This window comes from Anser brachyrhynchus (genome assembly GCF_964034855.1).
Source record: "Anser brachyrhynchus genome assembly, chromosome: 1".
Classification (NCBI taxonomy): domain Eukaryota; kingdom Metazoa; phylum Chordata; class Aves; order Anseriformes; family Anatidae; genus Anser; species Anser brachyrhynchus.
The window spans coordinates 139602829-139629945 of record NC_137694.1 but is presented as its reverse complement, the minus strand read 5'-3'; the positions used below and the strand labels follow the sequence as shown (position 1 = coordinate 139629945).

The window sequence follows — 27117 nt, the reverse complement described above, 5'->3', positions numbered from 1 at the left end:
CTTTGGTTGGCTTAATAATCCATTGATCAGCTATTTTGAGTCATTTCACAGGTCTTCTTTAGTGCTTCCTTAGCCTAACAGTGTCAGGTAGTATTACAGAGGATGTGCATATGGAGAGAGAGGTCCATGTTACTCTCATGTGACCAAATGAACCCAACAATGAAGAGCGACATTCACCCCTTCACTAAAGGGATGCAGGAATGGTAACAAAGAAAAAGGATTCCAATATGGCATGAGGGGAGTAAGGAGGGAATCCTTAAAGGAAAAGGAATTTTGGTGCTACATACAATTAACTGTATTTTCAAAACTAAGGTGCTGAATGTTACACACAGCAGCACTAGCCTTAGAAGAATCTACCTGGGTGGACTCGCACAACCCAGCAAATAGCTACACAGGGGATGACACAAACTTGCACCTCTTTAGGTGCGCAGGTCAGAGTAAAGGGCCATGCAGTAGTCTCTGGCCCTTTTGGGGACAGCTCCAGAGAGACAATTCAGTGGACTGTCCCGCAGGAACAGTCCCTGTGCAGTTTTCTCCTGCCCTGGCCAAGGCCGCCTGCATCTTCTCTGTGCTCCTTGCTGAGGAAAATCAGTGTGGGACTGTTCTCACATGGCTTTACCAAATGGTTGGTTTTTCTCAGGGAGGGATTCATCACCTCCCTTTAAAATAAGGCCAGAATACAGCAGGACTAAAAGTTTTGTATTCTGTATGACTTGCACCCCTTGATAAGCTAATGTACTGGAAATGTATGTCACTGTGATATTTCAGAATGGATAAATAATGCATGACTCTGGCAAATTAAAGTTTTGAACTCAAGAGGAATCACTGGCATTTTTAAAATAATTTAGGAAATGTTCATAAAATAGAAAAAAATGAGGAAAAGGCCTTTAATAAATGTCACTTATTTGGCATCATAACCTCTTTAGAATGGCTGGTATTTTTTATTAACTTCTTATGGATATAAATGTATTTAAAGGCAGAAGTATCTGCTTTCTTTGCAAAACTTGAAACCAATTATTACAAGAGAAAAAAATCGTACTGAAGGTTAGTTCTGCATATTAAACCATACCAGTATTTTTGTTCGCTATCAAATCATCTACAAAATCAGATAACAGTTCTCCAGGCTGTCCTATTCATATTAACCTAAATTATTTTTACCTGACTGGAAACTCATTCCTTTTTCTCCAACTTACTGATTACATTCTAGTTAGAAATCAGTGCTTTTGGTTCATGAGTCTTCTATAAATGCAGGAGGGGAAAAAGGGGATGGGAAAAAACACGAGATGGGAAAAAACTTTTTTCTTCAGTAATTTTAGTCCTCTGATTCTTGGTGTACCAGAAGTATAGGGACATTTTTTTCCAGAACAACTTCTTTGGAGTAACAACAGTACAGTTTATGAAGTATGTAGGGGATCTCATTTTGTTGCCAATGGCATTAGATGATGCTTCTCTTTGTTCAAGAAATCATTTTGTGATGCTGTGTAGTTGTTCTACAGTCCTCTGTTAAGATGTGGTTGTGATGTGACCCTCTCATCTCTTTGACCATGGTCAGGAAAGGTTACAAAGCTGCAAAAAGTTGGGAATTAAGGTGCTGGTCTTTGAAAACATTCTCCTACTGATGGCTGAAGACCTCCCGTGTCTGCCTGGGGTGAAAGTGATCATGACAGATTAGTGATTTATTTGATATCTACTGGGATTGTATTTGAGTCATCTCAGATGAAGATACTGTGCTGTATTCCCCAGAAATACTATTGTAGACTCATATTCAGTCTTGTCTTCCTGTTCAGTACATGTGTACATTGAAGCAGAAGGTGGATGCCTTGTTTTACAGTATGCTAAAGATGTCTCTCTACAAATCAGTGTTTGAATTGAAGATGCCAGTTCTGTCAAATGTTTTAAGTAGTGTCTGGATGAGACTGGAGCATGGGACAAGAGTTACCTGGCATAATTTCATCATAACATATCCCTTGTTTCAAGAACTCCCCCAAATATTATGAATGTAATTAATGGCTTGACATTTGTATTGATGTTTTTTGTAATGTAAATTTAGATATATTGATTAAAGAATTCAGCTTTGATCCAACATCTTTTGAATTCAATAGAAATATTCCCAATGGTTTAAAAGACTTCCAATGGGTTTAAATAACTACCAAATCCTTTTTTAAAATCCGATCCTATTGATTTCAGTCACCGTTGTATAATATCTTCTATGCTGTTCAAAACTATGTTTTAATGAAAAGATCCTTTATTAGAAGCTTTTCACAATGTAATAATTTACTGACTTGTTCAAGAAAGGAGGCAAGAGATTTTGAAAATTCTGCCAACATACAAGTAATCACTTAAGAAAGGGAAATACTTTAATTTTGTGCTTTGCAGACCTAATTAGCAAGAGCTAAATCTTTAGTTTTAATAAAACTGATGTCTGAAAGAAATTGCATACACATTATATATAAATATAAATATTTATGTATGCACATATGTGTGTATATATGTGTGTATGCAAATTAAGCTTTTAACAATATCAGTCATTTAAGTTCATTTCCTCATAAAGCAAACTTAAATGTAAACAGTGTTTTGATCTATGACAGCACAATTTCCATTTTATTCAATGCCATTTGTGTTTATTGGTATAAACACTGCTGAAGTCGTCAGTATTCTTCCAAATGTATATCAGAACCCATATTTTCAGAATGCGGCCCACTCACATTTTATCTTGTTTCCTTTAACATAGCTTACCCAGCACTAGATATTCCTTGTCTTCCACTGTGCTAAATAGAAAAGTTGCTTTCAGAAACAAATAATAAGCACTGCATAAACACTTTGACTTTAAAATCTCATTAAATACCCCAGAGCCAAATAATAGAAAAAATGATGTTACTACTAATCTAAATCCATAAATCATCTGTGTAAAAATTATTTCTCATGAAACATATTTGTCTTCTTTTTTTTTTTCTTTCCTTTTTTTTTTTTTTTTTTTTTTAAACCTCTGTACTTATACACACATCTATTACTGATGCAGGTAAGCTACAACTCTTTTTGAATGTGAAATTGAACTAGCAGCCTTTGATCTGAACTACAGGCTGATCTGAATTCAAGAAAAGCCTGCTGCTAAGCCACATTCCCATTCAATCCATTAAACCATTCACTTCCGTGCTCCTCATCACACTGACTCCTAATTTGACAATGACAAAGAGCTCCACGGTGATTTTAAATTTCATAATTTTAATCTGTCAAGTCTGACATTTAATTAGTGCCCTTCTAACCTGTGCCCGCTCACTTGAAGGTTACTGTTGGTTTTGCTTTAGAAATTTTTCCTCTGGAAGAGTGGATTAATAAATATGTACATAACTGGCAGGGATAAAGACAATACACACACAATGGTCTATTAGTTCCAAATCTAGACAGATGAGGTTAATAATATTTTAAAGTGCTGCTTTATTGTATTAAGAGTGATTAAGCCCTTGGCTCAACCCTGTATGAGTTGTTCATTGAAAACATAAAATATAAGGTCTATTAAGCAAAGTCGAGTGAGAATGGTTACGCAAACTACAGTAATACTGTGTTCATAAGGCATACTACAGGAGTGTATAATTTCTGAGATACAATTTCTTGACTTAGCAAACACAATGAAACATGCTAGGCTCTCTAAACAGACTAATTAGATTTTGATCACTAGTCAGTCTGTGAGAACCTGCCTTATACTGCAATTGTTGAACACTGTAGTATTTCATTGTTTGGAGGAATGAATTCAAATGCAACTTAAGTTACTTGCTAAAAATGAGTTTGCTGGTCTCAGATCAGCCCCACAAGGACATAAATCCAAATCAGAAAAATAATCCACACTTTGTTAATACTAGGAGAGTGACCAAAGTCCTCAGGGAATGAACCTTGGCCAAGCTTTCTGGCACCATATGTGGCTACAGTCAGCAATGTATGATCATTATATTGTCACTAAATATTGAACATCTAGAAGTGAAGATGGGAATACAAAAAATCATTTTCTTAAAAGAGGCATTACAGGAAGAACACCTGTGAGAATATAGGGATATCATAAACCTCTAGGTCTCAGCTGGGTATGTCCTTTTTCTTCATCCTGTTCCACAGTGCATGTATTTCAGAAAATAATGATTTTAAATGAATACAGTTAATTTCTTTACTAAAGAAGATACCGCCATGATATAGCAGCATATATGGCAACTCAGACTCCTGCTAGTGCAATTTAACGTTATTGAGGCTTCTCCATATTTATTTATTTATTTATTTATTTATTTATTTATTCCCCAGAAGACTTAGACGAAGAAACAAATAAGAGAATAGTTATCTTTAAACACTGGAAATCTCAAAAATATTTTGTATACAGGTTTATATCCTACTATTTTCACTCAGATTCTTTTGTCTTGGTAGCTTTGCTATAGTTAACTGTTGCTGAAGTTAAGCAAGAGTTACGAAATACAGCTCTGGGTAACCTTTTAAAAATCAAAATGACAGGAAAAATGATTCACCTTTGGCTTTATTTAATGTATTGTTCTTCATGTCCAGGCTGATATACACCAGTATCTCAGGATTAACCTCTCCCTCTGGATAGTGTTCTTCCACTGTAGCAATTACAGGAAACATAACATTTCTGTAAAGTTTCTGTACATTTCCTGAATTTATCATTATTTAGTTAAATAGAAACAGGAATGTATAATAAAAAACAGTATATTCTGCCTAAACATTTTCAGAGAAAATCTGGGGGAGATCAACTTTGGATTTGAAATAGAAGGATAACTGGTGTGCACCGTGGCGCAAATATATATGACAGAAGTCTGGAATTTGCTGTGATTCATTTCTCATTTTCTTCATCTTGGCTCACTGATTCCTTTGAGAACATTCCTGGCATCTTTTTGGTGCTAGAATATCTACTGTTTCACTCCAAGGTAAATCTGCAATTTTCTCTTGGTCTATTGATGCTGCTGTAGAATAGAAGGGTTACATTTAATATATATATTTATATATATATATGCACATATATATATATATATTTTACTATAGTCCTACTGCCCTGCAAGCTAAACATTGGAATTAAGTTAAAAAATGTTTGCGACAATGGACCACAGCCTTCTTACGGGCTCCCTTATTCTACCAGTCTTAGCAAACTTTTTCATGTCTTTATGGGACTTTTCTAAAGAATAGGAGGGCAGTGGTGTATAACATAGAGTGTCCTCCTCAGTTAATGCTGCCATCTTCATCATGACAAACTACTGAGACCTATGCATGTTTTTTGCATCTCAGCAGTAACCATTACATTCCTACTTTGCTCATGGACTCCAGACTCAGCATTGTCATCTGGACCTACTATGAATTTTAAATGAGTTTTTTTTTTTGTTTAGGAAGTGAAGACCAGTACAGTTAATTTTTTGAATTGATGTATACCTATTTCAGCTGAACTTTTATTAGGAAATATTTCTCAGTTTCAGAAACTCTAGAGAGGTAGATGCTTTCTCATAATAACTTTTAAGAGACCCTAGCCCCCATTTGCAAGGAGCAAGTTCAAATCTCTCTGAATCATCATCTTTCATCTATTACTGACAATTCTTCATTTCATTTCTTCATTTGTTGGGGTACAGATTTTTAAAAAAATCTGCTTTCTGTCCTGGCATGGAAAATGACCATTTTTCATATCTATCAATTTTTTCCTGGATAGGCACACTATTTTACATCTCTTACTCAAAATTTTCCCCATTTCAGGTTTTCTAAATTAGGGCAGTTCCTCTGTGTTTAGCATTCCCAGATATGACAGTTTATAAGAACAAATCTATGCTTCTGGTGTCCAAGTCAGGAGTTATCCATTTTGTCTGCAACCAAAATATGTCTTAAGTTCAGTAAGACTCCTTTCTATCTCCATTTCTGCTCTAACAATTGTAGTAAGTTATTATGCGAGCTGGTATGACCAATTATATAATGATATGAATGGAACACTCTTTAATATAATATGACATAGGGATGGATTTGTTCCCCAAAATTGTGGCACATAGGCTATTACAAAGATCTTAATGTGTCCTTTACAGTTAGGGCTGAGAGAACACATGCACATCTACTAAATTATTTGTGACAAATGACTGTCATGAAATGGTGATAGCAATGACTAAAAATGGAGACCAAGGCACTCAAATAAATTCATCTGTTATATGTGCGTTTTTTGTATATAAGACAGCACACTGAGGACTACAGTTATTTTCACACCATTGGTCAGGCACCAGTTTAACTCAGTGTATGCAAATGCTAGAACAGCAGCAGCTATTTACTTTGACTTTCATGTGAACAGAGATATTCCTGCTCAGCACACAAGTCCTGACTTCCATGCAGCATTACATCAGATGTAGAGATGCCTACCTTGGGTGCTCACCTGATTTTATGGGGAGACAGTCCTCAGCAGACTCAAGTTTTAAAAGGAGCAGAAACTTTTACGTATGAATTCAATGCGGTTTAGATTCTGAGAGCAGACAAATCTTTCACAGGTTTCAAGATAATGAGAATCTTATTAAACACATGGAGGCATCGTCCACAGCTCAGGACTTTCCACTTATCTTCTGCCCCATGATTTTGATCCAACTGCTAGCCACCTGTTTCCAAGAGCAGATAAGGATGAGAGCTTTGAGTGGGATATCCCAAAGTCTTTTGTCTAGGGAATTTTTTAGGAGTAGAGACATGAATGAATGAAGACATGAATGCATGAATCCGCTTAGCTGAGAAGGCAATTAAAACTGAGCCACCCACATCTTGATCAAGGATTGCAGCTTCTAGCTTACTTCAGAAAAGATAAAAAATATTGATCTCTTCTCTCTGCTGTTATAGATTAATGGCAGATGCTTCCGCTTGCAAAAGGTGTTGGGGTTGGGATTTTAGTGGAGAAAACTTTTGTTTCATTCCTGCTTTGGAACAGGAGCTCTGAAAAGGGGTGGAAATTCAGTTACATTTCATCTCCCACATGCTCATCAAGTTACCTTCCAGTCCATGCTTAGTGTTTTCTATTGATTGGCTCTAGCTCATTCCCTACTTTAGTGCTTGGAGCTTTCTAAAAATCAAGCTATGTCCTCTGCTTAAAGCTGAACTTTGGATATTCTTCCTTTTGTTACACCAGCAGGTGTAGGTGGATGGGCAGTAATAGCAAGCAACATCCTGGACCATTTCAGTCATACGGGATACATTGATTTAGTTAAGCAAAGTTAAATGAAATTAGTTTAGCAAGTTGAATGAAATAGAGTAGCAAAACAACACACGTGGGAAGAGTGACGTCTTGCTCATGACCTCTCTGTCCCAGCTTCCAGTGGCAAGACAAGGGGTATTTCTGTGACTTGCTGAGAGGTTCCTGCCATCTTGCTTGTACTCAGCCTCTCATTCTGCTCAGTATTTGTTTCCTAATTACAGTAGTCTTAATTTATTTTCCTTGTCATGGAAATATACAAGAAACAGTAGTTTCTGTTTCCTTCCTATTTTTTTTTCCTGAGAAGTTCTGAATCTGTCTTTCATCTGTTATAGTATCACCTAGACTTTAGCTTTATCTTTTCTCACATCTGTTTGTTTTAGCATCTGATCCAAAATAATTAAGGATCTGAATGAATTTACATCTCTTTATATCTATATGAGAGGGATAAGAAAGAAAAGGAAGGGCACAATATGAACTTGCTCACTTACATAAAATAAAACCTACACATTAAAAATAGTGTTTCTCTGAAGAGGAAGAAAATAACCATGGTCATAAGGCAATCTGTGAGTATCTCTATAGAGAACTTCCACTTTATCAAAGATAGCTAAAACAATTATAGCTTGGCAAAACAATGCAATTGATGACTGGCTACAGTCTGTTTAGAATAGTAAGGGTAACTCACTGGTCCTTGCATAATCTTATTTTTTTTTTTTTTCCCCAATAATTTGCAGTTTTATGTAGAGATAATCTTTAAAAAAGCTACCTTGGGAATCTGGGTGTTGTTTAGTTTGATGTTTCTAAATCCATGGTGCAATATGTCTGTGAGATGTCAGCACATATTTCACAAATTTCAGAAAACTCATTCAATAATAGACGTAATACAGGCTACAAACAAAATGAAAGATTATTAAAGTAATAGGGTGACTTTCAAATTTTAGCATAATTTTTATTTTTGTTTAGGAAGACTGTGGTAACATTGCACAAGACAGCTGGTGGATTTCCTCTAACATGATCACAATGGCCTTTGTTCTTCTAATTGCTTAGAAGTCCACCTATATTTGTTTCTTCTGTGAGAGAAAGAAAAGAGAGTATTTTAAATCAGGCACTCAGATTATACCAGTACAGATTTTTCCTATGGTTGATATTCAGGTGTATGTAAGAAACTAAAATCAAAATGAAATCCTACTGTATCGCTGTTACCAACCTTTACTTTGTACTGTGTTCTAATAAACACATTGTATAAACAGCCTGCAGGAATTTTAAATTTCAGTATCACTGAAATTAACCCATTAAAAAATCAACTCATTAAAAGTTGTCAAAGAAAAATAAATATATTAAATTTCTTACCAAAATTCACAACTTTATTTTCCTTATGGTGAAAGCTTTTCAGTGCCACCATCATGCTGCTGAAGCATCTCTGAAATACAGATATTTGAATCTCCTCCTGTTCATCTCTTTCCCTAGAAATTGTCCAGCACTTGCTTGCCTGAAAAATAAATATTTGGAACTGTGCTGAATCCAATGATTCAGTTGGGGAAAGGTTCAGAAAGCACTGCTTGTTCAGTTAAGAGATTTTCCTACAGTCAGATTTTATGATTTCATAGAAAGAGGAATACATACTTCACTTAGTCTTGTTTGGATTTGATAGGGATACTTACTCTCTTACATTTTATGTGGCTTATCACTTTACCGGGTTTGTCTCAAATATCCTGAATATACAGAATGTTTAATGTGTACACAGTACACATTACCCAAATGCCACAGTATCCAAATACTTTTTTTTTGTGTAGATGGAAAACCTCAGAAATATTTTTAAGTTAGCTTTACATTTTTTTTATTGGCTGTTTTGTGATGTATTATTTTAGTTTCAGAGTTTATTAAGAATCAGAATTTTGGTTTAAATGTCTAAACAGGTTTGTTCTGTATGAGTCAGCCAGATCTCAAAACATTATTTTCAGCTTGATTAATCTCAAAGAGTTACTGTAGGAGCTGAAGAGTCATTGAAAATAATTTATTTATTTTTTCTTATCAGTCTTTCTAAAAGTGACTTTTATATTTCAGAACTTTATAAGCTTAAAAATTGCTGGATAAATATTTCTACAGTTATTCTGAATCTTTTTTTTCCTCAAAAGACTTGTGTTAAAAACCAGCTGAAGCACCATACAAGACCTTCCTGTACTGCACCTAAGACACACCCCTGCTGAAATTATAAAGGTATTAGGTGAACATGCGGATTTGAACAAAGGATGTTTGATTTACAGCTAGAAATTTCAAAGAGAATCTGCTAATTTCATACTGTTAAGATAAAGCTAAAATTCATATTGTTTTATAGAAACAACAGCTAGATGAAAGTAACCATCTTCTATATAATATTTTCTAATCTTTTTTTTTTCTTGAAGTCTTTAGTGTGTGAATGGAAAAATATTTGCAATAATAATTTTTTTAAATCATAGAATCATAGAATATCCAAAGTGACCCACTAAGCACTGAGTTCAACTCCTGGGTCCCCAGAGGACCACACCTCAAAAAAAAAATAAAAAAAATTCAGATCATGTGTCAGGGAGTTGTCCAAATGCTTCTTGAACTCCGGCATGCTTGGTGATGTAACTATTTCCCTTTTTTCCCTGTTCCAGTGCCTGACCACCCTCTTGGTGAAAAACCTTTTCCTGATATCTAGCCTGAACTGCCCCTGCCACAGCTTCAAGCCATACCTTTGGGTCATATCACTGGTCACCAGAGAGAAGGGCTCAGCGCCTGTCCCTCTGCTCCCCTCTTGAGAAAGCTGCAGGCCACCATGAGGCCTCCCCTCAGTCTCCTCTTCTCCAGGCTGAACAAGCCAGGCGACTTCAGCCACTCCTCATACATCACCAGACCCTTTACTATCTTTGTTAGCCTCCTTTGGACACTCTCTAACAGTTTCATATCTTTCATATACTGTGGCACTCAAAATTGCACACAGTACTCGAGGTGAGGCCCATTTACAAGAATACTCTTGACCTGACCTGTCAGCCAGTTTTTCACCCATCTTATGGTTTTATTTAACTGTATTCTATATATTCTGTTTTTTTTCTGAGGAACAAAAAGAAGTAAGCTGGCTTTTTCTTCCTGGTTTATAGCTCTGATAATATATCCATGCTTACCTGTTTACTTCTAACATGCATCCTTTCAGTCTTGCAAAATCAGACCTCAGTAAAACAAGAATATCTTAAGAAGTTTCTTTCCTGAAATAAAGATCTTAATTACACCACCCTGACTTCTTGTACATGGGTCCTTATTCTTTGAGAAGAAAGTCTTTTTGGCGCTCTTTTTCTCAAGTGTATGGCTCCCAGCTCTCCAACACACCTTTTAAAGGATATTTATAACTGGCAATTGAAGGCTCCTATCTAATGTTATATAAAAATAGCAGAAACAATAATCAGTGCATACATGAGTTTTCTAAATTAAAATACAAAACCAAAGTATAATGCAAATACTAAAAGTAGCTTTTCAGACTCTGTAAAAATCTAAGTGGCTGTTCTGTGGTCAAGGGTGCCATGTCCCATAATATAGTCCATTTTTTTTTTTTTAAATTAACCAAATATTTAATTTATTAGAACAGGCAACCAAATTCTTTCCTCCCTCAGAAAACAAACTTGCTATAAGAATATGTTATCATATGTTATATGCATAGGGACTAGAGTTTGCCTTTTAGGATTATGCAAAGATATGGCCTAGTTTGTAAAGATTTGCGAGTACAAGTTGTAATAACTCCAGTAAAACTGTTCTGAAGTTTTCTCTTCACAAAGTTTTCTTGCCTGCAAAAGTATTAATGATTTCAAAGAAATTTCAAATTCAAATTGGGACAAAAATGTTAAGATCTTGAATAGTTTTTGAAGTGTTAATTTGGTTTAAATCACCTGTGTATAAATATATATATATTACTTTTTTTTTTTTAAAACATAGTTTATGTCTTGATCTTAAATAGTTCACTAAAATATAATTTTTCATTTAAGAAAAATTCCAAAATGATTTTTTTTCTTCAAAAATATAAAACTTAAATTTATTGTCTTTAAAACAGTATATTAAGTATTTTCTGAATAGGTGTTTTAGGGAGTGCTATTGGTAGGATAAAGAATGTAGGCAACATATTCTTGCTCTCTAGCCAGATTTCAGACAATTAAATCAAATGCTGAAGATGCCAATATCCTTTGGAATGCTGTACTTATACAGTACACTGATTGATATTTGCGATGATTATAATTAGACTATGAATGGAAAAATATACCACGTAGTTGAAAATAAATTATACTGCTCTTACATCTTTCATGAAAAGGAAAATTTTTACAGAGTTCATAATTTTTAAAATGATTTTTATAATTATATATATTTTTTTCTTTTTAGAACGTACTGAAATATGAAAACCCAGCAAGTCTACAGTTCTACTTTACTGTGGTGTCACCCCCCCCCCCCCCCCCGCCCCGCCTTGTTCCCTACAAGAATGATGAGCATCAGCAATCTGCTGAGGCACTGCTTCTGTCTATTCATGTTAGATCATCCAATAGGGGAAAAGAGACAACAATATTTTTCTAATTATCATTGTGGCTTCTGAGTGCATAAGTAGGTGAATGATTACAAACATCAAAACATGATTTGAGAATAAAGAATTCCCTAAATGAGTATTTCCAGCAAACGGTTTGCAAAAAAATAAGCTGAAATTTGTTTGCACAACTGTGTCAAACAATTCTGAATTGCAGACATCCATAAGAATCTTTCTACTTCTGGACAAGCTTTAAGCAACTAAGCAAGAGTTGCTCTGAGAGATAAAATGATTAGTTATGAAATACTTGTCCTTCTTTATGTTTTGTATGCTTGGCCCTACTCATAGAAATGTATGTGTCTGTTGAAGTTTGCTTTCAGAGTTTGCCCTGGTTTTAATTCTCTGGAGGATAAAGTGTTTTTAGGACTCCTATTAGACTTTGAGATAGAATACTGACATCTGATAGGACTGTAAATGCCTCTGAAACAGACTATTCTAAGCAGCTCAATTTTGCTCCCAAAGAATGTGGCTCCCTTCACCTCTGTAATTGTGAGAAAAATCAAATAATTTTCTTCAGACAGGATCTTCTTTGAAGACGTTTTATTTGTGACTGCAATGGCAGGCATCCTGCAAATAGGAGCGCACAGTAAAAGTATATCATAACCTTATATTCCTTATTACCTGACACATGATTTTTCCCCTGTTTCCTCATTGGCTGAGTACTACAGGTTCACAACCTACTCAACACCTTTCTATACCACATATGTACAATTTTATTTGACTAACCATTAATTTATCCTTTTCTTTTTTTATTTTATTTTTTTTTCCTTCTTCTCTCAAACTAGAGGGTTCATTATTTTTGTTTTTACTGATTTCACACTGCTCGGCCTGTTTTCTTATTTATCCTCCTTATTTTGGGACAGTGGGACCTTCCCCTTATCTGTTATACTCTCCACTGGTATGCTACTGTCATGCCTGCACAATCACTTTTGAATATGCAAGGTTAGTGGAATTCTCCACTGCAAAAACACCTTCTATTACAAAAACACAACTTTGTTTCTCACAGTAATCAATGAAGAATATAGGACCCATAGTGATGTCCCGAATCACCATGTTGAGCTCTGTGTTATTTCATGTACAGAAAACAGGTAGTGCCTCTTCCAAAGCCAAGATGAGTCCTTCTTCTGGTCCATCAGGACAGCTCCAGTTCAACCTCATCTTTCCTTCTTTTCCTCCTTTTGTTCACTCTTACACTTGGCAGAGGCTTTTTCCTTGCGGGACAACATTTTCCTGCAGATCCCAACAAAAGCACTGCACAAAGCCCAAAGTTTGTTTCATATAACATTTGCAACCTGACACTTAAGGGACTAGGAGAGTGTCCAGTTTGTGTATAGGTAACAGAAAAAGAGAGGTTGGTTCAGAGGATAATTCATTGCAGTCTAGGAGATGTCTGACACAGACAGCATGGATTGGTCTCTGAGATTGTTTGCTTTTTATGGTCACTGTAAAACAGGCTCACACAAACAGTTTGGGGAAGATGCTAACTTATGGATAGCTAGGATTAAGTTAGACTAGGCTTTAGGGTCATATTTGTCTCTGTTTTTCTCCTACTAGCAGAAGAGTATTTTAATTCTGTTTTTACTTGTTCAATGCATTTAGCAAAGAAGGAAAGTCTTTTTCATATGTCGGTGAGCAGGTGTTCTTGTATGTAATCTGCTGGTTTTATGAACTGGGCTCAGGGGTTGGGCCCCATCAGTACAGTTATTTCTGCCTACTCTTGTTTTTGTTTTAAGAAATCTTGTTTAAATCATAACAATTTAGATACAAGAAAATGGAGTTATGAATAAGAACTAAGAAAAGAAATACAATTTATGTTGTTTTTTTTTTTTTTTTTAATTCCCCTTGCAAAAGCATGAGATGCTCAAAAGAGGCCATCTACAGATGATTAAGTTATATACTTATTTTAAAATTTGTTTAATGAAACCTTGTAATCATAACTTCTATTTGTTTGAGGAATGAGCTAACAGAATACTTTTTTTGTAAGTTTTTACTAACAGCTGGCAAACACGTTAAAAATGTAACAGATGGATTAGCTAAAGTTTGCAGTAAAGGCCACATCAAATAAAGTCAGATCTGAATCAACAAAAATGAAATTGAAACTCTTGAAAAACAGACAGATATTTTGTCCTTTTCGTGCCAGATGCAATACCCTGCATAATGTGTCTTTTCATGTAGCACTTTGTGCTATACATCTCACAGCAGATGCAGGAGGAATACAGATATCACCGAAATAATAATAACTATGTGAAATAGGAAAACATCTTCAGCGTTCCTGTGCCAGAGTTCAGATTAGTGGCAGTTTATGAGGTTGACTTCTACTCAGTACTTTTTATATTAATTAATCAGCATAACAAATTTTGCATCTTCAGCATGACTATATTTTGTTGAAATGCATGGCTAAACTAATCTGTAGTCCAAAATATACTGCTGAATTACAGCCCAGATCTTCAGCGGACTTATTATTATTTCAAAGCAACAGGACACTCAGCATCCTGAGGTCTGGTGTATATGTTCAGGCCTATGTCTATTGTCCACATTATTGTACACTTGATGAATTCACACTGTAATATACATACATATGAGAGACTTGGGCTCCTGCACCTACTATTTTAGGTTGCTCTGGTACATCAGACTTGGGCATGGTGGCACAGTAGGAAGGATGGCCAATGGTTGGCTATGTTGTTTAATATGTGAAGCAAAGCAATGTGTGCAGCAGAACAAAAAAAGGAATTTATTCACTACTTCCAATTGGCAGGCAGATGTTTAGCCACTTCCTCGAAAGAAGGGCTTCATCAATTAATGGTTACTTGGGTAGACAAATGCCACAACCATGAACATTCCTGCTTCATTCTTGTTTCACTGAGATTTTTATTGCTGAACATGATATCATATGATATGGAATATACCTCTCAACCCCTAGCCTACTTGCTGAAGGGACAGCATGTGAAAAAGAGAAATTTTCCACAGTATGCAAACACTACTGAGGAATAGTATGTTATCAACATTCTTTTAGTCACAAATCCAAAGCATAGCACCATACAGGCTGCTATGAAGAAAATTAACTCCATCTTAACCAAAACCTGTAGACCTATCTAGCAGCATTGTATTAAAAGTCTTTTTTTTTTCTTTCTTTTTTTTTTTTTTTTTCCTTCAAGGTGTCTTTTGATGGCTGATAAACCAGGTTCTGTATCTTCTCCTGTTATGAAGAAAATTGCACATAGGCCTTAAGTCAGTTTTATTTTCTAATAAGGGTGTTCAGCGTTCGATACCCTGGTGAAATTACTTACATTTGGAGTTGAAAGATATATGTATTTGGCAATTCTCTTATATCCTGGCAGTGATAGCTATAGTACTAGTTTGGCAACACCCATGAAATTTCAATGAAAGTACTAGGTATCTGTACTAAGGGTGGGGGTAGTTTGAAAATAAGGAATAGGAGCACAGGACTACCTTTTTGGTGTCCTCTCTACAGCCTTCCTTAAAATGTTTTCCAAAGAAAGCCTGAAAATGAGATGGTTGCCTGACAGAATGTCAGCATAAAGGGAAAGACAACCTAAGCAAGGGTATAATGCCCTTCACTCCTCCTTCACCCTACAAAGAGTCTGGCATCTTTGCCCTCCCTTAGGGAGGCATTGGCAATCAGCTCCAATAATGAAGGAAACATTGGCAATCAGTTCCAATAATGGGTCCAATATTAATGGGTATGTTTTCTTCCTACTATATGTTTCTTCCTTGATTCTGTCTGTAGGAGTCTTATTCTCCTTACCCCTTTGGCTAGCATTAATTTGTTCAGCTTTTTTTTTCCTTTTTCTTTTCTTTTCTTTTTTTTTTTTCTCCTGCCCTTTCTTTTCCCTGCAAACCTTAATTAATTCTGTATATTCTAGTTTAATAATACTTACCTACCTCAGAGGGACATTTTGAAGCTTAATTAATTATTGTGGAAGTATTTTTTTTTCCAGTTGCATTTTGAGCAATCCCTCTTCACAGCTATTCTGGTAACTTCTCGTTCTTTCCATTCTGCCTCTGTAGCCCTTGTAAATTCTTGCATTTTCATGAAGATAATTAAAATTTCTCTGCTCTTCCCCCCCATTCAGGGACCCTTCCTTGCATTAATCTTCGTACACTCTGAGTTGGACTGGAAGGGAACCTTGGGCCCAGAAAATCATCCCGCATATTTATTATCCTGCGTATTCTCATGGATGTGAGAGCTGAGAGTTGTACTTCTGTCTGTGTACACAGACCCTCACAGCCATCACTGCATGCACTTGGATCTGCCCTCCCCTCAGTCCACATGGGGAAGGAAGCCTGCAACACCAGCATGGGGGACCCTGCCAATTGGAGGCCCTTAGACATCTCCTCCACAGCCTTCCCTACCCGAAACTGCTTCATAAGGCTTCTCCCAGTGGGTTCTGATGTATTCTCAGTTTTGTTTTGTGTATGCCTCATCTATGTGTTCATATGCCTCCTTCACAGAGATTATTTTGTCACATCTGCATAATGCCCCCTACCCTTAAGAAGAACCTCTAAGTAATTTTTAGCTAAACAAAGTTTCTTTTATCACTGAAAGGAAAGGATGGATGAAGCATTTCTTAGTATGCCCAAACTGCTCCCTCCAATTCTCTAATTACCTTAGCAGGAGCTTAATGAAAATACTGTTGAAGCCTTCTGATAATTAGGGATGGGGAGACTGTGACAGAGAAGGAAAAACACCACTAATCTAAGACTCAATGACACTCTAAGCGAAACAACTTCTTACAACGATTAAAAAGTTCTACTGACATTCATTTTTAAAATAGTAGCTAATTCTACACTTCCAATTTCCTTTGATCTGAGACATCAAACTTCCACAGAACCACCCCTAGCAGAAGGGGACATAACAAATCTAACTGATTATATTCAACGAAGAGAGAAAGGAAGATGAAATCTTGCCTACAAGTTCTGAGGGAGTTCACTAAAAACAGGTCTGAATATGTTTTGTAGACATTGAGTCTGAATATTTTTTGTAGGCAGCATTGTTTTGCCATTTTTTCCAGATTGAATTGCATTTTAAAACCTGACACTCTGTGCTTGCTCACCACTGCAATAGCTATACTGCCTTGGTTTTATCTCTTGATACATCTTGATGTCAGGTGGTCATGGACAGAGACTCAGACAAGACTTGGAAGTAAACTGCATTACAACTTAATAAAAACCTTGGTACTTGCACTAGCCCAATTATGACAAAGTTGGAATGCATAGGACAAGACACATTTCTGAAATCAAGACAGATTGTAAAAACAATACATTTTAAATAATGTTTAAAGCAAAAAAAAAAAACAAAAAAACATTGCCTTTGACCTGCAGTATGTTCTGAATATTCTATACACTTTACATAGGTAGTATTCCCTTTGAAATCAATAAGACAACTACAATGTGAATTAGAAGGCAGAATTTTGTCCTAAGTTCTTCTGATGCTAAAACAGCAAGTTTTCCTGAAGAAAGCATAGGTTTCAGATTGGCAAGAGAGTCTTTACAACCCAGAGGCGAGACACCTTGAAGCCTGTTTCGCTTCCTGTGGATATCCACTCCCCTTTCTCAAGCCCAAGGGTTGGGGAGGTTGGGGAGTGGAAGCACATTTATAGTGTCAGTGAAATCGATGGCCAAACACCCTCTGATTTGAGCTCCCACATCAGTTGATAGGTGTATTCTCTCTTTGCACCAGATCCCATGTCACAACAGCATCAATTTTCTTTGTAACATCTCTTCTGTGAGGTGACTAGGTGTTCATAGCTACGAACTGAATTTGTAAAAAGGAATGGACAAATACATTAGTGTATGTTAAAATTATTCATCTCCCCTTTCCTGTTCCTCCCAGTGCTGTGAGAAGCATGTGCTTTGCCAGGTGTACTGCTACTTGAAAGACATCTACTAAAACGGCAATAAAATAGTACAACTAGTTGACATGCTTTAAATTCCGCAAGAGCTGTTACAAAGTGATCCCAACTCTGAAGGAGCCATTAAGGAAATTCTTTTATTGTAGTCATCATCCATGCAGCATGAGCTTCAAAAGAGCATTTTGTTTCTTCAGTGTTATCCTGAAATGTTCCAGATATCTCCTTCAACTCTTGCCCAGAGCTGGATTAAAGCTCTGCCATCAATCCAGCACTCACCACTATGGTTCAATAAATGCAATACTTGGATACTTGGAATGGCTTGAAGAAAAAAAAACAGAAAAAGAGAACAGATATAGATAGAAAAGAATTTGCCATATACAGACAGTATATTTCAATTGCAGATTTACTGTTAATCGACCTTTCTTCTTTCTCCTCTGCTGGACACTTGTATCATTTTTTCATTACACTTTTGCTTTAGCTTTCAATGTACCCTGTTTTTATTAAGAAAAAAAAAAAATCAATGATCTTAATGTAATGCTACCTACAATATATTCACTGTGTTACGATTCAGCTTCTTCCACATGTAAAACAATTTTAAAAATTGCTAAAAGTAGTGACTTTTCACTGCTTCATTTAGAATGTAGCAAAATTGCATTAAAAGATGAAACCATGTGGATGACTTATTAAACTTCCCCATATTTGTGTAATTTAGACATTACATAATGTATGAAGAAGCACATCTCATATATACATATTTCAACAATAAACATTAATAACATGTTAATATCTTTATTTCCGTGCTCTTCCTTTAATCTACCAAAGGAAGCTGGAAGCAAAGTTCATATCACAGTTATTTTCATTAAAGCTACCTTATTTTAAGAAAGGTCTAAGCTTTCCTCAGTGGGTTATGAATATTTTACCTTTCAGCATACACATAAATATACTAATATATGTATTTCATATACCTGCTACTTAACAAATGTTCTCCATCTGGACAAGAAGATATTTCCAGGACATTTGGACCCATTATGATGAATGAAGCCATTACCAGAAGATCAGGTGAAGGGTCATGGAAAACAATGGGCAAAGTTGGTAGGAGACTGATTTGAATTCTGCAGAGATGGATATAATAGCTGCTTTCTCAGTTACTGTCATATTTATTGCTTATATATTATATACTTCTACAGTTATTATTACAGTTATAGTCTCTATTTTATAACAGAAAACCATGCTGCTACTGCTGATAGAATTTGATGTTTAGATTGCAATGAAGCCTAGAGACTATTCCACTTTGCCCTTGTAATATGCACTGGGCAAGTGCAAAAATGTCTATGGACTAGAATTTGGAGGTAACTGGCATGTAGCTGGCTTTGTTATCTGAACCTCTCTGAAATCACATCTTATTTTCCCGAATCCAAAATTTAATTTAAAAAGAAAATAAATCTGTTTATTATTGCAGCTGGAAAAAAAAAAAAAAAAAAAGGAAAGTCCCAAACCCATGAGTCTCGGGTAATGAAGGCAGAGAGTTTGGATCTCTGCTGCCTGAGTGGGGCTCTTCAATTTGTTCATTGCATAAGAATCCCACTGCTGCTGACTGAAACAGTACTACCAACAAAGTATTATTCCAGGCTGAAAAACAAAACAAACAAACAAACTAAAGCAATAATGAGAGATGGACAGATCAATGCCTGTTCTGATATACTTAGAGACTCTGGAGTCCTTTTGTATTTGGCAAAATGACACCGTGAAAGCACAAGCTCTGTCCCAAGACCCCCAGATCAGTCTGTGAGTAGATGGAGAAAGGAGCTGGTCAAAGTTACTGATGCACCAGGACACAGGCTAAGGTGACTTACAAAATTTTTGTCACTGCATATTTCTGAGAACAGGCTAAACAAATACCCATTAGCAGTGTTTTACATATTGTTGATCTTCTCTTGGAGCAGTGGAATGGAATATGTTCTACTCCTATTCTGTCACTATTTGCTTGACAGTGTATTTAAAGCATGGGACAGAGCCATTGGGCCAAGCCGCGCAAGCATGACAAGAACATGATGATCAAGAGTCAGTTTAAATGGCAAAAAAAACACTCTTGGCACTCACAACACATGAGGCATGAGGCCCAGTGGTTATTCTAGAATTTGTGGGCTAGTGTTGGGTGGCTGTTTGGGTTCTTGGCTGGGCAATACAATACAGCTTGATTTAATTAACCATTTAGTCTCTCTCCAGTGGCCCTGGGGTGGTTAATAACACTGATGGGCACTGATAATGTGTACACAGGCAAGGTGTCAAATACCAACAATGGGCTGAAAGAAGCATGTGAAGAGCCCTTTCACTGCTGCACATGCCCTGGCCACAGATGATGAAGGGCAATAGAGAAGGAACTAACCTGAACAGGTAGTTTTAGCACTCCCACAGTTTCTTGTGCACATCCCAGAATAAAGTTCAGCCAGTTCAGTGGCGGCCGTAAATTGTCAGGAGCTTTGAAGTCCTGAATATTGAAAAAAACCTCAGATTTTGCCTGCAGAATTGTAGAATCTGGCTAAACACATCAATCTGATCAGTTCTCATACTCTCTTGGACATGTGTCTAGGAAACACCCACTACTGGAAACAATAGTAACAAGCAAATAATGACATGACACGCATTTAAATCAGTGTCCATACTGTCAAACAACCTGCTTGCTTTGGAAACAGATCATAAAAGCTGGAAGATAGCAATAGTTGTTACTTTTATGGAAGAGTCAGAAACAAATACTATATAAGCAGATGGTAAGTATTTAAAAGAAATCTTCAATGTTTATTTAAGTGACTGAAAGTATCCCAGATCTACATAGAAAGCAAAGAATGTACAAAATTTTATATACCTTAAAGAATGAACTATTGAACATGAGAATCTCTATGAAGTCCAATCAGAGACTACAGAAATCATTTTTCTAACCAGTCAAGGATTGAATCATTATAAATAATAGCATCTGACAGAAACTATGTCTAATTGCTATGGTGTGATTTTTTAAAAGCAATATTATGATAAGAAAATAATCAAAGTAACTATGAAATACCCCAAACCAAGTGACTGCAATATAAGTATCAAATCATATAAAAGTTTCCTACAAGTCAAAGATTGGAAATAAAGAAGAAGAATGACATTTGCAAATTAAAGATCACATTCAAATTTTCTGAGAAGGTTGTTTCTGTCAGAGAAACCTGTGTTAACATGGCAACAAAGTAAGAATAGGAGTTATGGATAAATATGGATAGATCTACAATTTGGTCACCTAGTGCTAAAAAGAATTTACTTTTATTTTAGCAGAGAGAGACTCACTAAATGCCTGACTGCAGCTTTTTACATTTGGAACCTTAACCTTAGGTGCTTTGATTATACACTCTGAATAATACACTTTTAAAAATGTTTGTATAAAAATTATGCTTACATGAAAATATTTGGAAATTGTTTGAAAAGCATCAAATATTACCGTAGAAATTTTTGTGTAGAATACACCCATCAGCTTGAATCAGCATCACCACAAAAATTAAGGCCTGAGTCTAAACACTCATAAAACACAGAACGGAAAAAAATCAGAAAAGTGAGAACCTGGGGTGTAATCACACTTTCCAGGTTTTATGGAAACCTGTTCACAGGCCTTGTCTTAAGCACCCAAGTTTTTAGGGTAGTCACGTTCATTCCTGTACAGCAGGCACTGAGAGACAGTGCCTCAATCCAGACAAAGTGGGACTGAGTGTACCCTCAGCAGGTTTGCCAATGACACCAAGCTGTGTGGTGCAGTTGACATGCTGGAGGGAAGGGATGCCATCCAGAGGGACCTTGACAGGCTTGAGAATTAGGCCTGTGCAAACTTCATAAAATTCAACATGTCCAAGTGCAAGGTCATGCATCTGGGCCAGGGCAATCCCAAGTACAAATACAGTATGGGCAGAGAATGGATTGAGAGCAGACCTGAGGAGAAGGACCTGGAATTACTGGTTGACAAGAAGGTTGACATGAGCTGGCAATGTGCATCTGCAGCCCAGAAAGCCAACTGTATCCTGCGCTGCATAAAAAGAAGCGTGGCCAGCAGGTCAAGGGAGGTGATTCTCCCCTTCTTCTCTGCTCCCATGAGACCTCCACCTGGAGCACTGCATTCAGCTCTGGGGCCCACAGCACAAGAAGGACACAGGTATATTAGAATGAGTCCAGAGGAGGGCCACAAAGATGATCAAAGGGCTGGAGCACTTCTCCTATGAAGACAGGCTGAGAGAGCTGGAGTTGTTCAGCTCGGAGAAGAGAAGGCTCCAAGGAGACTTTTTAGTGGCCTTCCAGTACTCAAAGGGGGCCTACAGGAAAGCTGGAGAGAGACTCCTTATCAGGGAGTGTAGTGACAGGACAAGGAGTAATGGCTTCAAACTAAAAGAGGGCAGATTTAGATTAGATATTAAGAAGAAATTGTTTACCTAGAGGATGGTGAGGCACTGGAACAGGTTGGCCGGAGAAGTCGTGGGTGCCCTGTTCCTGGAAATGTTCAAGGCCAGTCTGGATGGGGCTTTGGGCAAGTTGCTCTAGTGGGAGGTGTCCCTGTACATGGCAAGGGGATTAGAATTAGATGATCTTTAAGGTCCCTTCCAACCCAAACCATTCTGTGAATCTATGATTCCTTGAGAGAATCTTTGTCTCCAACGAGCCTTCAGCTGTTCTGCTAATTATGACATACTCAAAAATAGATTAAAAAAAAAAAAAGGTTAGATATGCTAATAGTACTTTTTTTTTTTTTTTTTTAGAACATAAAGTGAAGAGAAGGAGGCTTTTCAAAGTTGGAACCTTATTTCAGTGAAATTTTGAAGTATATCAAAATTTCAAAGTATTTCAAAAATTTTTCTCAAAGTATTTGCCCTCTGAAATCTTGGACCAAATTGAACTTAACCATAGATTCTGCAATAAACAATTTTCAAACTATTGGGAAAATCTTTCAGTATTCAGAGGGACACAGAACTACTGGAGCGAGTCCAGAGAAGGGCTACGAAGGTGATGAGAGGACTGGAGCACCTGTTGTACGAGGACAGGCTGAAAGAACTGGGCCTGTTTAGCCTGGAAATGGGAAGACTGAGGGGAGACCTCATCAATGTGTATAAATATCTGAGGGGAGGGTGTCAAGAGGATGGAACCTGTTTCTTTTCAGCTGAGCCCAGTGACAGGAAGAGAGGCAATGAGAGGACATTAATATGAGAGGACATTTCTTTACTGTGAGGGTGACAGAGCATTGGAACAGGTTGCCCAGAGAGGTTGTGGAGTCTCGTTCTCTGGAGATATTCAAACCCCACCTGGATGCCATCCTGAGCAATGTGTTCTAGGTGACCTTGCTTAGCAGGGGGTGGGACTAGATGATTTTCAGAGGTCCCTTCCAACCTCAGCCATTCTGTGATTCTGTGATTCCACACTAAATATTAAGACTGCTTTTAGATAGGTCCATTATTGGCCTGTGGCCCCTAAGGTACACTGTTTCTTCAGCTCAGATTTCTCCATTTTTTATATCTTTTCCTGGAATAGTTGATGTGGAGACTTTAATAGAATCATAGAATAATAGAATCATTTAGTTTGAACCTCTAAGATCATCTGGTTCACCCTTTATCCTAGCACTGCCAAGTCCACCATTAAACCATGTCACTAAGCACTACATCTACATGTTTTCTGAAGACCTCCAAGCATGGAGACTCAACTAATTTTCTGGGCAGCCTGTTCCAATACTTCACAACCCTTTCAGTGAAGAAATTTTTCCTATTATCTATCCAAACTAAACCTCATAGCCAATGCTAAGTCTATGTTAGAAATTGTGAGACTAAGATTAGAAAAATGACTTATTTTTCATCTGAATTAACAGAAAAAGAGTAAGAGATAAAGTATTTCATCTGATTTATTTTCCATATTTAATAAAGCTCTCATTGCATTTATATCGCGAATATTTGAGCTGTAGCTCTGAGCTTGTCCTTCTGAATATCCAAAAAGAGGGATGATTATACCAAAAATTTGGATGTCTGAAAATTTGTTTCTAATTAATTCATAAAATCTAATGGAAGCTTTAGATTTCAGAGGCTGATCTTTGGAAGGCAAAAATTAAAAGTTTTGAAGTCATCATATTATCACAAATCTGTGGTCCAAAATGATGAAGGTGCAGATGTGTAAGTCTAAAGCTTCTAATAATGAATACCAAGGCAGACATACATAACATCTAATCCACCCTTGATTTTGGGGGGTAAAAAAGGTTGTGAAAAAAACTTACAGAACTACCTACTGAAACTTGCAACATGGGGATTTCTTGCACTAGGGAATCTTGATTTCCACATTCCTCTGCCAGCTGACATTGACATTTAATTTTACTATATGGAAAAGATAGCAAGTTTGATTTTTATCAAATGCATGGCATTTGTTAGAACCTGCCTTCTGCTCAGAGCTGGATAGGGGAGTAATTACCAACCTTCCACTCTGACATCTTCACAACTGCTTAATCAGTTCCTTCCTTGCTGCTGATCCTACTTCTTGATCCTTGAACTCCCACAGCTTTCATGCTTTTGTCTCATCCTGAGTCACCAAATTAAAATAATACAAGATGAAGGAGTAAATGTGTTAATATACGAAATCTTAGGTTGTTTATTTATCGCTGTCTCAAGCCACCCACCTTCCATATCAGTGAAGGGAAGAAGAGTACACAGAGGATAGTTGAACATCAACAGTACAGTACAAAGGCAAATTTGCCCCAGCAGCAGTGTGTGCAGCACTTCTAGGGCCCTGCTCTTCACCAAAGCCTTCACTCCAGGCTGATGGAAGCTGATGTGTACCATCCCGGTATGGTCTAGCCTCCTGGGTCATGTCACAGGTGGGACTAATGGTCTCTTTAGCATTTTCAGGAGACTTCTGGAAGGACAGCAAAGTCTTGGCTGCTGGTATTATCCCAGCAGTACTCAGTTATGTATCCTAACTGGTATGGCAACTCCACTGTTGTCATGTCATCATGCCATGAATGGCAGAGTAGATGAAGAACAGCTGTCAGGCAGAACATGGCCAGGCTACTTCGATGCAGCTCAGAAACTGCTTGAGATGATGCCTACAACTTCCATTTACTTGTCAGTAACATCCAAAATTTAAAGTCCTGCTGGGCTTTGCATAATTGAGAATACCAGTTTCCAGGAACATCTCTCCCCATCTGCCTTCATGGACTTTGTCCTGTCCTTTCAGACAGTGATTTGGCTGCAGCATGTGTGCATTTGTCACCTCTTGGCTGTACAAACACATTTTACTGAATTGAATGTAAAACCAAAGCAAAAGCCTACAGTTGATGCAACACGTCTCATTTCTTCAGAGCCTCCCGTTCTGTTGAGATTATGCTCAAGTACTTCGAATGTCCAGTCATCTTCTGATGCCAGCTTTTGGCTCAGAATTCAGTTTTAATTTTCAGAGAATTTATGGAACAAGTTGAAGCTAAAGTAAAGTCTAATTCATGGGTTAGATCACAAAACTGAGGATGGAGCAATTGAAGAAAAAGGATTTGTTCCCTGTTTTCAAGATCTAGTAAGAGACAAGATCAGATTGAACCAGAACCTGCCTGCCTTAAGAAATGTTGTGAGGCCTCCCTATTTAAAAGAGACTTTTCCACAAAAGGCATTCAGAGAACTCCAGTATTCTTCATGATTCCCCACCTGCATTACCAGATCAGGCAACAAACACTCTAAGCTGAATTTTGTTCCAAGAGAAAAGTCCACAAGGAATGAGTCTTGAGGCTACTGTGCTTGATTTTATGTTAAACACACAGATACTCCAGGGATAAGTGACAAGGTAAATCACAAGATGGTAAGATTAGGAAAAAAAAATAAAAATAAATGAAAAATCTGCCATTTGAAAGACTATTTGACTGTTATTTGTTTGAAATGCACCATAGAAAGTGAGTCACAAGCCAAGGTAGCTCAAAGTTAGGATATTGTTATGAATGAAGGTCTTCTTTATATTTCCATGAAGCAGTCTCATAGTATTTGAAGGTCTAGAGAAAGCTAGAAAATTTTCTGCTAGGACGGAAAGCAGTTTAATCTCACCCACCCCTCAGGTCCAAAGCCGTTATGTTATGTAAGCTAATATTGATAGCATAAACATTACTAGGGCATTAGAATCAAAGCTGCAGGAAATTCAGGCCTGCATAGTTGATGTTGAAATTTAATATATGGATTCCATATTTGCCCAGTGTCAACAACCGCTACTCACATGTTTTTAATGTTTTTGGTCTACGCATGGGTCGAGTATATGAAAGATAGGAACCATGTGGCAAACCATATACTAGCAATTTGTGTTGTAGAATGCAGAGAAAAACAAATACACCCCTGATTATTTCTATGATTACACATAAAAAGCTTACATATATGACAACCATCAAATTTATAACAAACAGAAGATACATATTTAGCTATGACCTAGCTCTTTTGAGATATATAGCTTTTGGTACAAAGAATACTCAGTTTTCTATTGCATAAAAGTAGCGGAATATTATCATTTTAAACCAAACAGACCTCTTTCACTACTACCTCTTTTCTGAAACTTTTTAGAGAAAATAGTCTTATAGAACTGTCCTGTATGATCACTGTATGACAACACATCAAACAGGGATAGGACCAAAATTAATGAAGAAGTAATTAATAACCTGATTATCAGAGGTGTAGATAGATTAGAAGTAATACCTTATACACACTCTTCCATTACTACAATGTAAAGTGTACCTAAAGGTCAAATTTTATAAAAATGAAGACTTCACAGAACCTGATATCTGTTCAGGCAACCAAGGACATTGAATAATTTTCAGAGTTCTCAAGTAATGACGAAACAGACTTCAAATTTTAGAGAAATGTGGTTTCTAACATTGTTAGGAGGTGAAGACTTGGTCCTGTTTTTTTTTTTTTTTTTTAAGCCTTGTCCATATTCTTCCATCACAGTTTACAACACAGCACAGTCACTATGGGTGAGTGATTGTAGGAAAACTGTACTTTCCCATTGTACTTCTCCCATTTGGCCACAGGAGATTTTCCTGTATCTTAGAGCCACATTTGTATAGACAAAAGTAGTTGAACTGTGAAAATAATGATTCACAGATGTTTGAGAATTTGTTTCAGACACTGGAAAGATACATAAAATGTGCATTTTGTGAGCTGTACCATCATTTTCCCTAATGGTATGAGTTAAACTTCTGAATAGCTAGAGGTTTTTTCCTAGTGATGTTCTTAGTATAGGTTATACAGTACCATATTCTGTTTTTTTCATCTGCCATGGGCTTGGTAAGAACACAAAGACTTTGCTGTTTCTAAACTTAAACTTTTTCTGCATTACCAAAGCACCTACAAGTTTGGGAAATGACAGATAACATTCAAGTAATATATTTACAGGTAGATTTTGTGCTGCCTCCTTCTTCTTCTTCTAATCCCTCTCTTATTCCAGTAGTGAGCAGGATGGCTTAA

General features: G+C 36.8%; 1 long non-coding RNA gene across 1 annotated transcript in view; it reads left to right on the top strand.

Moving 5' to 3' along the window:
- Window positions 1-16366, top strand: part of LOC308192116 — a 45094-nt gene extending 28728 nt beyond the window's left edge. The window contains exon 3 of the long non-coding RNA XR_013948577.1: window positions 15860-16366. This is a non-coding gene — a long non-coding RNA (uncharacterized lncRNA). The remainder of the gene's footprint in view (window positions 1-15859) is intronic.
- The last annotated feature ends 10751 nt before the right edge of the window (window positions 16367-27117 follow it).